This window comes from Camelus dromedarius, chromosome 19 (genome assembly GCF_036321535.1).
Source record: "Camelus dromedarius isolate mCamDro1 chromosome 19, mCamDro1.pat, whole genome shotgun sequence".
NCBI classification, from domain to species: Eukaryota; Metazoa; Chordata; class Mammalia; order Artiodactyla; family Camelidae; genus Camelus; species Camelus dromedarius.
The window spans coordinates 22,951,148-22,965,857 of record NC_087454.1 but is presented as its reverse complement, the minus strand read 5'-3'; positions in this window follow the sequence as shown (position 1 = coordinate 22,965,857).

Sequence of the window (14,710 nt, the reverse complement as noted above, 5' to 3'; positions counted from 1 at the left end):
AAAAAAGGCTGAAGAAAAGTGAACAGAGCCTAAGGGACCTGTAGGACACTTTCAAGTGGACGAACATATGCATCATGAGAGTCCAGAGGAAGGAGAAAGTAAGGGGCCAGAGAGAGTATCACAGGACATAGTGGCTGAAAAGTTCCTAAATTTGATTAAACACATGAATGTAAACATCCAAGAATCTCAACAAGTTTCAAGTAAGATTAACTCAATATGCTATTAAACAACAAATTGGTCACTGAAGTAATCAAAGAGGAAACAGAAAATACATGACCACAAATAGAAAATGGAAACACAATGATTCAAAAATCTAATGGCATGCTGTAAAAGCAGATCTAAGAGGAAAGTTTATAACAATACAAGCTCATCTCAGGAAACAAGAAAAATCTCAAACAACCGAACCTCACACCTAAAGGAACTAGAAAAAGAATAAATAAAACCCAAAGTTAGTAGAAGAAAAGAAATCGTAAAGATCAGAGCAGAAATGAATGAAATAGAGACCAAAAAAAAGAAAAAAGATCAATGAAACTAAGAACTGGTTGTTTGAAAAGATAAATTGATAAAACTTTTATCCAAATTCATGAGAAAAAAAAAAAAAGGGAGCAAATAAAACCAGAAATGAAAAAGAAGCTACAACTGACACCATGGAAATACAAAGGATAATAAGAGATTACTACAAACAATATATGCTAGTATATTATATACATGCACATATCTATATGTATATATATCTGCTAGTAAAATGGACAGTCTAGAAGAAATGGATAAATTCCTAGAAACGTACAATCTCCCAAGACTGACTCAGAAAGAAATACAAAATATGAACAGACCAACTACCAGTAAAAACTTGAATCAGTAATAAAATTTCCAACAAACAAGAAAAGTCCAGGACCAGATAGCTTCAGAGGTGAATTCTACATAACATTTTAAGAAGAATTAATGCCTATCCTTCTTCAGCTATTTCAAAAAATTGCAGAGAAAGGAATGCTTCTGAACTCATTGTACAAGGCCAGCATTACCCTGATACCAAAACCAGACAAAAATACCACAAAAAGAGAAAATTATAGGCCAATATCCCTGATGAACATAGATGCAAAAATCCTCAACAAAATATTAGCAAACCAAATTCAACCACACATTAAAAGGATCGTACACCACAATGAAGTGAGATTTATCCCAGGGATGAAAGAATGGTTCAATATCCACAAATCAGTCTATGTAATACCACATTAACAAAATGAATAAAATCATATAATAATCTCAAGCTTTTCACAAAATTCAACATCCATTTATGATCAAAACTCTTACAAAGTGGATATAGAGGGAACACATTTCATTATAATCAAGGCCATATATGACAAACTGGCAGCCAACAGCATACTCAGTAGTGAAAAGCTTAAAGTATTTCCTCTATGATCAGGATGCCCACTCTAGCCACTTTCATTCAACATAGTATGGGAAGTCCCAGCCACAGCAATCAGATAGAAAGAAAAGGAATCCAAATTAGTACAGAAGTAAAACGGTCACTTTTTGCAGATGACATGATACTATATACAGAAAATTATAAATGTGTCACAAAAAAACTATTAGAACTAATAAATGAATGCAGTAAAGTTGCAGGATACAAAATTAATATACAGAAATGTTTTTATACACTTAACAGCAATCAGAAACAGCAATTAAGAAAACCACCCCATTACAATTGCATCCACAAGAATAAAATACCTAGGAATAAATCTAAGGAGTTAAAAGATCTGTACTTGGAAAACTGTAAGATACTGATGAAAGAAATTGAAGATGACAAAAACAAATGGAAAGATGTAACATGTTCATGGATTGGAAGAATTAATATTGTTAAAATGACCATACTCCTCAAGGCAATCTAAAAATTTGATGCAATCCCTATCAAAATATCAATGGCAGTTTTCATAGAAACAAAATAAATTATTCTAAAATGTGTATGGAAATACAAAAGACCCTAAACAGCAAAAACAATCTTAAGGAAGAAGAACAAAGCTGGAAGTATTATACTCCCTGATTATTAACTATACTATAAAGCTATAGTAATCAAAACAGTACACTGACAGCACAAACACAGACACACAGATCAACAGAATAGAACAGAGCCTAGATGAACCCACACTTACAGGGTAATTAGTCTGCGAGAGAGGAGACAAGAATATTCAATGGGAAAGAGACAGTCTCTTCAATAAATGGTGTTTGGAAACTGAACAGTTACCTGCAAAAGAATCAGAATCAAACTGGACTACTCTCACGCCATGCACAAAAATAAATTCAAAAGGGATCAAAACGGGGGAATGTATAGCTCAGTGGTAGAGTGCATGCCTAGTATGCACAAGGTCCTAGGTTCAATCCTCAGTACCACTATTTTAAAAATAATAATAATCATAATTTTAAAAGACAAAAGCAAAATGGATTAAAGACTTAAACGTAAGACCTGCAACCATAAAACTCAGACGAAAACATAGGCAGTGCACTCTTTGACAATGGTCTTAGCAATAGTTTTTGGTTATGCCTCCTCAGGCAAGGGAAACAAGAGTAAAAATAAACAAATGAAACTATATCAAACTAAAAAGCTTTTACACAGTGAAGGAAATTACCAACAAAATGAAAAGGCCACCTAATGAATTGGGGAAGATATTTGTAAATGATGTATCTGATAAGTGGTTAACATTCAAAATATACAAAGAACTCATACAACTTAACACCAAGAGAAACCAAACAACCCAACTTAAAAATGAGCAGAACACTTAAATAGACATTTTTCCAAAGAAGACATACAGATAGCCAACAGGCATATGAAAAGATGCTCAATATCACTAATCATCAAGGAAATGCACATCAAAACCACAATAAGATATCACCTCACACCTATCAGAATGACTATTATCAAAAAGACAATGAACGATAAGTACTGGTAAGTATGCGGAGAGAAGGGAACCTGTGTGCACTGTTGGTGGGAATGTCAATTAATGCAGCCATTATGGAAAACAGTATGGAGGTTCCTCAAAAAATTAAAAATAGAAGTACCAAAAAATCCAGCAATTTCACTTCTGGGTATTTTTTCAAATAAAACAGAAACAATTATTCAAAAAGACATATGCACCCCTATGTTCACTGCAGCATTATTCACAACAGCCAAGATATGGAAGCAACCTAAGTGTCCATCAATAGATGACTAGATAAAAAGATGTGGTGTGTGTGTGTGGAACATTATTTAGCCGTAAAAAGACTGAAATCTTGCCATCTACCACAACATGGGTGGACCTAGAGGTATTACACTAAGTGAATTAAGTCAGACAGCGAAAGACACATACCATATGATTTCCTTTACATGTGTAATCTAAAAAACAAAACAGATGAACAAGTAAAATTAAACAGAGTCATAGATACAGAAACAAATAGGTGGCTGCAAGAGGTGAAGGGGTGGAGGATGAGTGAAATAGGCAAGAGAAATTAAGAGGTACAAACCTCTAGTTTCAAAATAAATTAGTCATAGAGGTGGAAGTACAGCATGGGGAATATAGTCAATAATAATGTAAAATCTTTGTATGGTGCCCAATGGTAACTAGACTTATCATAGTGATCATTTTGTAATGCACAGAAATAGCAAATCACTATGTTGTAGCACTAGAGGTCAATTATACTTCAAAACACAAACTCACAGAAAAAAAGGTTGGCGGCCAGAAGTTGGTGAGCCAATATAGCCAAAGTACTCAGCTTAAAAATAGTCAACCAAAAATCCTCTATCCAGCAAAACTGTCTTTCAAAAGTGAGGAAGAAATTAAGAATATCCCAGATAAACAAAAGCTGAGCGAGACTGTGACCACTAAGACCTGCTCTGTAAGAGATGTTCAAGGAAGTCCTGCAAGGTTACGTGTGGGCCCTAGAAAGTACCTCAAAGTCACATGGAGAAATAAAGATTTCAATAAAGGTAAATACATGGGTAATAAGAGCTAGTATTATAAAAATGATTTATAACTGTACTTTGTTTTCTACATGATTTAATAGACAAATGCATCTAAAGAAAAAATTATTAATGTAAAAGTTTGTATTACTTGGGGGAGGGTATAGCTCAATGGTAGAATGTGTGCTTAGCATGCATGAGGTTCAGGGTTTAATCCCCAGTACCTCCATTAAAATAAATAAATAATAAATCTAATTACCTCCCCCCAAAAATAAAAATTTTTTAAGTGAAAACTTAAAAAAAAAATCTACTTAAAAAAAAAGTTTTAAAACAAATTTGTATTACTGTAACTTTGATTTGTATCTCCAAATCTTGTTTTCCACATAATTTAGGAAACTAAATGAGAAGACTCATATATTTAAAAGAATGATTATGTTTAAGGGCACACAATGTATAAAAATGTAATTTTATGTCAGACAACTGTAATGGTTGGGAATGGAGCTGTAAAGAAGCAGATTTTGTGTGTTCTAAAACTGCTATAAATTCAAATTAGAATATTATAACTTTATGTTAAATGTAATCTCTATGGTAACTGAAAAAAATAGCTATAGAATATATAAAGAAGGAAATAAGGGATTTAAATATTTCATTCCAAAAAATCAACTAAACACAACAGAAGACAGGAATACAGGAAATGAGGGGCAAAAAAGCTACAGGGCATATAGAAAACAAATACCACAATGACAGAAGTCTCTCCCTATAAGTAATTACTTTAAATGTAAACGCTCCTCCATTCAAAAGACAGAGATGGGCAGAATGGATGAAAACACACGATCTAAGTATATGCTGCCTATGAGAGACTGACTTGGGATCCAAAATCCTTTCAGGATTTAAGAAAAAAAAGTACTCCATGCAAATTGTAACCAAAAGAGAGCAGGAGTGGCTATACTAACATCAGACAAAATAGGCTTTAAATCAAAAAAGTTTACAAAATCAAGAACATTATATATTAATAACAGTTTCAATACAGCAAGAAGATTTAACAACTACAACATTTAAGCACCTAATGACAGACCATCAAAATATATGAAGCAAAAATGGACAGAACTGAAGGGAGAAATAGACATTTCTACAATAACAGTTGGAGACATCAATACCCTACTTGTAAGAATGGACAGACCAGACAGAAGATAATGAAGGAAATAGAGAACTTAAAACAAACTAGATCTAACAGACACATATGGACACCACCCAACAACAGGATATATATTCTTCTCAAGTGCACATGGGACATTTTCCAAGACAGAGCATATGTTAGGCCACAAATTAAGTCTCAATAGATTTTAGAAGATAAAATGTCTTACGAAGTATCTTCTCTGATCACAGTAAGATGAAATTAGAAATCAATAATATGAAGAAAACTGCAAAGTTCATGAAACTGTGGAAATGAACACACTTTTAAGCAAACCAGGGGTCAAAAATAAATCACAAGGGATATTGAAATACTTAGAGAAAAATGAAAATGAAAACACAACATACCAAAATTTATGAGATACAGCAAAGTGGTACTAAGGTGGAATTTTTTAGCTCTAAAAGCTTACACTGAAAAACAAAAAAGATCTCAAATCAACAACCTAACTTTATAATTTAAGGAACTAGAAAAAGAACAAACTAAACCCAAAACAGAAGAAAGGAAACAATAAAGATAAGAACAGATATAAATGAAATGGAGAACAGAAAAATATAGAAAAATCAATGAAACCAAAAGTTAGTTCTTTGAAAAGATCAAGAAATTGACAAAAATTTAGCTAGATAGGCCAAAAAAGAGAGAGAAGACAAGTTACTAAAATCAGAAGTGAAATTGGGGACATTAGTTCCAATTCTATAGAAATACAAAGGACCATAAAAAACCACTATGAACAATTACATACCAAAAACTTGGACAAACTAGAAGAAATGGATAAACTTCTAGAAACATACAATCTACCAAGACTGAATCAAGAAGAAATAGAAAATCTGAGATCAATTACTAGTAAGGAGATAGAATCAATAATCAAAAAATCTCCCAATGACAAAAGCCCAGGACCAGATAGCTTCACTGGTGAACTGTATCAAACATTTAAAGAAAAATTAACACCAATCCTTCTTAAATTCTTCTAAAAAATCAGAGAGGTGGAAACACTCCGAAAATCATTTTATGAGGCCAGCATTACCCTGATATGAAACCCAGACAAGGACACTCCAAGAAAACTACAGACCAATATCCCTGATGAATATACACATAAAAATTATTAATAAATTAGCAAGGGGGAGAGGGGATAGCTCAAGTGGTAGAGTGCGCGCTTAACATGCACAAGGTCCTGGGTTCAATCCCCAGTACCTCCTCCAAAAAAACCAAATAAGTAAACCTAATTACCTCTCCCCTAAAAAACAGAAAAAAAAAATTAGGAAACTGAATTCAACATTACATTAAAAGAAAAATTCACCGTGATCAAGTGGGATTTATTTCAATGATACCAGTACAGTTCAACATCTGCAAATCAAATGAAAGAAAAAAAAATCATATGATCAACTCAATAGACACAGAAAAAGCATGACAAAATTCAAGATCCATTTATAATAAAAAAAAAAGCAATGAATTAGGTACAGAAAAAAATGTACCTCAACATAATAAAAGCCATTTATGACAAGCCCACAGCTAATATCACAGTCAACAGTGAAAAACTGACAGTTCTTCCTGTAAGATCAGAAACAAAACAAGGGTGCCCACCCTCACCACTCCTATTCAACATAGTACTGAATGTCTCATCCAGAGCAATTAGGCAAGAAAAATAAGTAAAAGGCATCAGAATTGAAAAGGAAGAAATAAAATTATCTCCATTTACAGATGATATGATTTTATATACAAAAAACCCCGAAGACTCCACCAAAAAACTGTTAGAACTAAGAGCAACGTCAGTAAAGTTGCAGAATACTAGGTTAACATTAAGCAAGCAGTAGTGCTTTTATATACTAACAAGAATTACCTGGAAAAGAGTTTAAGAAAATAATCCCATTTACAATAACATCAAAAATACTTAGGAATAAATTTAACCAAGGAGATGAAAAATCTCTGCACTGAAAGCCATAAGACATCAATAAGAGAAATCAAAGAAGACACAAGTAAGTGGAAAGGCACCCCATGCCCATGGAGTGGAAGAATTACTATTGTTTAAATGTCCACACTACCCAAGTCACCGATACATTCAATGCAATCCCTATTAAGATTCCAATGGCATTTTTTGCAGAAGCAGAAATAATACTGCACATATTTATATGGAACTATAAAAGACCCCAAATAGCCAAAACAATCCTGACCAAGAAGAACAAAGAGGAGGCATCATTCCTGATTCCAGGCTATATTGCAAACCTACTGTAATAAAAACAGTTTGCTACTCCCACAAAAACAAATATATATACCAGTGGAACAGAATTGAGAGCCCAGAAATACACCCATGCATATGTGGTCAACTAACATTTATCAAGGGAGCCAACAATACCTAATGGAGAAGACACTCTCTTCAATACAATGATGGTGGGAAAATTAGACATTCACATGTAAAAGAATGAAACCAGACCCCTATCTTATGTCACTCACAAGAATTAACTTGAAATGGATTGAAGATTTATATTGTAAGACCAAAACCCGTAAAACTCTTAGAAGAAAACAGGAAAAAACGCTCCTTGACGTGGGTCTTAGCATTAACTTTTTGGATATGACACCTAAAGCACAAGCAACAAAATCAAAAATAATCAAACGAAACTACATCAAACAGAAAAGCTTCTGAAAAGCAAGAGAAATGATCAACAAAATAGAACACTCTACAGAATCAGAAAAAAAGTTTGCAAATCATATATCTGACAAGAGATTAAATCTGAAATATATAAAGGATGCACACAACTCAATAGCAAAAACAAAATGAATACAGTTGGCCTTTGGGCAATGTGGGGATTAGGGGCACCCCCCCTCCAATGAGCAGTCAAAAATCCATGTTTATCTTTATAGCTGGCCCTTTTGGGGGGGTGGTTAATTAGGTTTATTAATTTTTTAGAGGAAGCACTGGGGATCAGACCTAGCACCTTGTGTATGCTAAGCATGCACTCTATGACTTGAGCTATACCCTACCCACTATTGGCCCTTCTTATTCTCAGTTCCATATCCATGGATTCAACCAACCACAGATCATGCAGTACTGTATTTACCATTCAAAAAAATCCACATGTAAGCGGACCTTTGTAGTTCATACCCATATTGTTCAAGGGTCATTATAATCCAATTAAAAATGGGCAAAGTATCTCAATCAACATTTTTCCAAAGAACATATAAAAATGGCCAATAGGTACGTGAAAAGGTGCTCAACATCACGGAAATCATCAGGGAAATGCAAATCGAAACCACGTGGAAGTATCACCTCATACCTGTTAGAATGGCTATCATTGAAAAGAAGATAAACGCTGGCAAGGATGTGGAGAAAAGGGAACCCTTGTGCACTGTTGGTGGCATGGTAAATTGGTATAGTCATGGAAAAACATATGGAGGTTGCCCAAAAAGTTAAAAATAGAAATACCATATGATTCAGCAACACTATTTCTGGGAATATATCCAAAGGAAATGAAAACACTATGCCAAAGAGATATCTGCACCCCCATGTTCTTTGCAGCACTATTTACAATAGCCAAGACATGGAAACAACCTAAGTGTCCATCGACAGATGACTGGGTAAAGAAGTAGTGGTATATACACAGTGGAACATTATTCAGCCATAAAAAGGGAGGAAATCTTGCCATTTGCAAAAACATGGATGGACCTTGAGGGTATTATGCTAAGTGAAATAAGTCAGAGAAAGAAAAACACTGTATCATCTCACTTATATGTGAAATCTTTAAACAAACAAAAAAAAAAAACTCAGATATATGTAGAATCTAAAAAAGTGATACAAATAAACTTATTTACAAAACAGAAAGACTCACAGACATAGAAAATGAACTTACGGTTACCAAAGGGGAAAGAGGGAAAGGGATAAATTAGGAGTTTGGGATTAACAAATACACACTACTATATATAGAATAAACAACAAGGGCCTATACTATTTAGAACAGGGAACTATATTCAATATCTTGTAATAACCTATAATGGAAAAGAATTTGAAAAAGAATAGATACATATATGTGTGTATAACTGAATCACTTTGCTATATACCTGACACTGTAAATCAATGATACTTAAGTAAAAAAATTAACTCAGAGAAAAAGATCAGATCTGTGGTTACCAGAGGTGGGGGGTGGGGTAATTGGATGAAAGTGGTCCAAAGGTACAAACTAACAGTTATAAATCAGTACTAGGGATGTGATGCACAACTTGATGATTTTAGTTAACACTGCTTTATGATATACGTGGAGTTATGAGTAGATTCTAAGAGTTCTCATCACAAGGAAAAAACACATTTTTCCTTCTTTTTGTATCTACACGAGATGATGGACGTTAATTAAACTTATGGAATCATTTCACAAGATGTGACAGTCAGGGTACGCTGTACATTTTAAACTTAACTCAGTGCTGTATGTCAACTGTATTTCAGTAAAACTGGGGGAAAAGAAAAAATTGAGAAAAAGAAAAAGACACCAACCACAGAGTAAAAAGGCAACCCACACAATGGGAGAAAATATTTGTAAATCATGTATCTGATAAGGGGTTAATACCCAGAATATATAGAGAACTCCTAAAATTCAACAATAAGACAACAAGTAATTGATTCAAAAATGGGCAAAAGACTGCAGTAGACATTTCTTCATAGATGATAGACATACGGACAAGAAACACATGAACAGAAGCTCAACATCACTCAGAGTTAAGTGTAAATCAAAACTACAATGAGACATCACCTTGCATCCATTGTGATAGCTACCATCAAATAAACAGAAAACAAATGATGGCAAGGACATGGAGAAACTGGAACCCTTGTGCACTATCGGTGGGAATGTAAAACGGTACAGCCACTGTGGAAAACAGTGTGGTGGTTCCTCAAAAAAACTAAAAGTAGAATTACCATATGATCCAGCAAAACCCACCTGTGGGTACACATCTAAAAGAACTGACAGCAGGTCTTTAAGGGGTGTTTGTACACCCATGTTCACAGCAGAATTACTCACAACAGCTAAAACATGGAAGTAACAAGTGTCCCTCACTGAGGGACAGGCAAATGGATGGATAGGCAAAACATAGTATATGCATACAATGGAATATTATTCAGCCTTAAAAAGAAAGGAAATTCTGGCACACACTACTACATGAATGAACCTTGAGGACCTTATGCTACGTAACATAAACGAGTCACAGTATGACAAATACTGTATGATTCCATTTATAAGGTGTACCCAGGATAGTCAAAATCAGACAGAAATTGTAACTGTGGTTTCCAATGGCTGCGGGGAGAGGGGAACGGGCAGTTGTTAGTTAATAGGTATAAAGTTTCAGATTTATGAGATGAAGATTTGTGAGGATGGGTGTTGGTGATGGCTGCACAAGGTGAACGTATTTACGATCATTAAACTACATTTTAAGGCGGTTAAGGTGGTATATTTATGAGTTTTTTTAACACGACAGCCTTCAGTGGTTTCCCAATGGGAGAGCAAATAAACCAACTTCCACCTTCCAGCTGTGAATCTGAGCTTCAGAACCAAGCCGTGTGGGAACAACCTGAGTTGGCTGTTTGACGGCCGAGACCAGATTCCCTGCGGACAGGGCAACACGCCTCGGTTGTGTGATTTCACTGTCACAACCCCAAAGTGGAGGTCCCTCGGAGGGCCGTGGTCAGGACCTCACCCATCTGAGGAACTAGAACCCAAAGGCCAAGTGGCAGCAGCCTGGAATTTGGTCCAGCTCTGTGTTGAGAACTGATTTTGGTCAAGTCACTTCTTCCCTCTGGGTCTTCATTTTCCTCACTTGTAAAATAGCTAATATTTATTTAACTTCTCATATTTTAATTATAGCTTTAAAAAAACACAAAATTTACTGTCTTCACTGTTTTTAAGTGTACAGCTCAGCATTGTTACACATACTCACCTTGTTGGGCAAACCAGTCTCCAGAACTTTTTCATCTTGCAGAACTGAAACTCTGTACCCATTAACCCATCTCCTCACCCTCCCCAGGGTCCCAGACCCTGGCAACCACCATTCTACTTTCTTTCAGACTACTACAGATTCCCCATTTCAGTAGGATCATGCAGTATTTGTCTCTTTGTGATGGGCTTATTTCACTCAGCAAAATGTCCAAGTTTCATCCCTGTTGTAGAATGTGTAAGAATGTCCTTTTTTAAGGCTGAATAATATTTTTTGTATGCATGATCCATACATCCATTGATGGCCACTTGGGTTGCTTCCACCTTTTGGCTATTGTGAGAAATGCTGCCATGAACACGTGTACAAATCTCAGATCCAGCTTTCCAATCTTTTGGATATAAACCTAGAAGTGGGATTGCTGGACCAGAGGATCACTTTTGAAGAACCACCACACTGCTTCCCACGAAGGCTACGTGATCGCCCATTCCCACCAACAGGGCAAAAAGGTGCCAGTTTCTCCACATCCTCACCACCACTTGCTATTTTCTATCTTCTGATTGGCAGCCATCCTCATGGTTACAAAGTAAGACTTCACTGAAGTCTTGGCTCACATTTCCCTAATGAGTAGTGATCTTGAGCTTCTTATATGCTTGTTGGTCTTCTGTGCATCATCACTGGAGAAATATCTACTCAAGTCCTTTGCCCATTTTTAAAATTCTGGTTATTTGGTTTTCTGTTGTTGAATAATGATAGCTTGTATTTATTTAGTTCACTTTATAGTCCATAAACTATGTTCAGGACCAAACTAGGACAGGAAATAACACTGGCAGGCTCACAATTCAGTGTGATTTCACACCTCCAGCCTTTAAATACTTGCTAAACATTAATTTGGAGGGGAGAGAAACAAGGAGAAACTGACTTCCTGTTACGAAAACTTATATATTGAAACATTATGCTGTACACCAGAAACAGATCCATTGAAAATTGACTACACTTCAATTAAAAAGATAAGTAAAAAAAAGATAAACAAGTTTCTTCTGTATTGCACAAGGAACTATATTCAATATCTTGTAGTAACTGATCATGAAAAAGAACGTGAAAAGGAATAATGTACATATATGACTGAAACTTTATGCTGTACACCAGAAACAGACACAATATTGTAAACTGATTATATTTCAATTAAAAAAAATAACCAAAAAAACCTTACATATGGATGCAGCATTATTCACAATAGTCAAGACATGGAAACAACCCAAGTGTCCACGGATAGATGAACGGATAAAAAAGATGTTTGTGTGTGTGTGTGTGTGTGTGTGTGTGTCTGTCTGTGTGTGTATTCAGCCTTGAGAAAGAAATATATCCTGCCATTTGTGACAACACGGACGGATCTTGAGGGTGTTATACTATGTGAAATAACTCAGAGAAAAACAAATACTGTATGGTATCACTCATATGTGGAATCTAAAAAAGCCAAACCTAAAGAAACCGAATAGAATGGTGGTTACTGGGGGCTGAAGGGAGGGGAAGCCAGGGAGATGATGTTAATGGGTACAGACTTACAACGAGAAGAGAAGTAAGTTCTGGAAATCTAATGCACAGCATAGTGATTATAGTCCACAACACTGTATTATAAACTTCAAAGCAGCTAGGAGTCTAGATCTTAAATGCCCTCACCACAAAAAAAGAACGACAACTATGTGACGTGAAAGAGGTGTTAGCTAACACTACGGCAGTAATCATGTCGCAATACACAGAGGGATCAAACTGACATACTGCTCACCTTTAACTTACACTATGCTCTAAGGCAACTATATCTCAATTTTTTTTTAATTATATGTAGAAACAGACTAATTATCTCTTACTGGCCACAGTCTGAACAAAAAGTTTTGCATTGTTTTTTATTTTTTGTTTTAAACACAAAATCTTTCCAATTTTTCTGAGATTCTTGTTCTCCAGTTTGTATCTCTGATCTCCCAAACCAGACAACTTCTTGGCAAGCATATTAAAGGCCTTAGAATTTCGATAATGAAATGAATCACTCCTTCCCAGTAAACAGCATCAGGCCAAGCATTACTCATCTCACAGCTTTAGTGCTCTGCCAACTTTGATCCGATGGAGACGGAGGCTTCGCAAAGGGCTGGAAAACACCGGCAAGACAGGTGCGAGCAAGCAGAGCCTGGCCCCTCCTCTCGCGGGTGCAGGTCGATCTGCATTTCAGCAGTTACGTAAGACGACACCTGCAGAGCCCTGAGTTGCCTGACACTTTACTTTTGATTCACCAATGTGATCTTTTTAATCAGGAAACTCTTGTAACATAGGTAAGTGTACTAAACAATGATGCCCACGTACCCACAACCAAGCATAAATAGATGTTAACACAATTTATTCTTCAGAAATAAAAATGTTTCAGATACCATTGAGGTTCCACATCTCTTCCCCTACCCTACCCTCCTCAGAGGTACCTATCATCCTGGAGTTAGTGTGTGTCATTCCCATGAATGATTTTGTATTTTTACTGTGTATTCATCTGAAAACAATCTAGGCTATTGCTTTGGGTGTTTGTAAGAGTCACATAAATGACAGCTATGTGGCCACCTGTCATTCTTTCGGCTGCTCAGTGTCTGAGGCCCCTTCCCAGGAGGAAGACGATCTCTTTACTGTGAGAGCTAAAAGGCCAGCAGGCTGCCCCACCTCAGTGAGGGACAGGCCTGTGACAGAGCCCCTGACAGCAATGGCAGTGCCCACCCAAGGACCTAGGGCTCAGCTGCAGCAGGACACTGTTTGGTCCTGGACCTTGGTTCTGCAGCTTTCCTGGTGACTCTGAACTACCATCATCTTCCCAATGAATCCTTTTTCTGCTTACGTTAGAAGCAGTTCTGTTGCTTAGTTAAGAACCCGCTTGAAAACGTTACTTTGGCAACTCTTTTCATTCAACTTTGTTTTCTTAGATTCAAATGGGTATTATGTTATCAAAGGCGAACAGAATGTGCCACTTCAAAATGTGTCACTTTGTGCCCACTGACAGATGACTGGATAAAGAAGTCATGGTGTGTGTGTGTGTGTGTGTGTGTGTGTATACACACACACATACACAATGGAATAATACTCAGCCATAAAAAAGAATAAAATAATGGCATTTGCAGCAACATGGACGGACCTGGAGATCATCATTCTAAATGAAGTAAACCAGAAAGAGAAAGAAAAATACCATTTGATATCACTTATATGTGGAATCTTTAAAAAAAAATGATACAAATTAACTTATTTACAAAACAGAAGCAGACTCAGAAAACTTATGGTTACAGGGGTGGGGAGAGGGTGGGAAGGGATAAACTGGGAGTTTGAGATTTGCAGATACTAACTACTATATATAAAATAGATTAACAACTTTCTTCTGTATAGCACAAGGAACTATATTCAACACCTTATAGTAATCTATAATGGAAAAGAATGTGAAAACAAATATATGTATGTAAATGTATGACTGAAACATTATGCTGTACACCAGAAATTGACACAACATTGTAAACTGACTATACTTCAATAAGAGAGAGAGAGAGAAAGAAAGAAAGAGCGAGAGAGAGCGAGAGAAAGAGCGAGAGAAAGAGAGAGAAAGAGAGAGAGAGAGAGAGAAGAGAGAGAAAGAGAGAGAGAGAGAGAAAGAGAGAAAGAAAGAG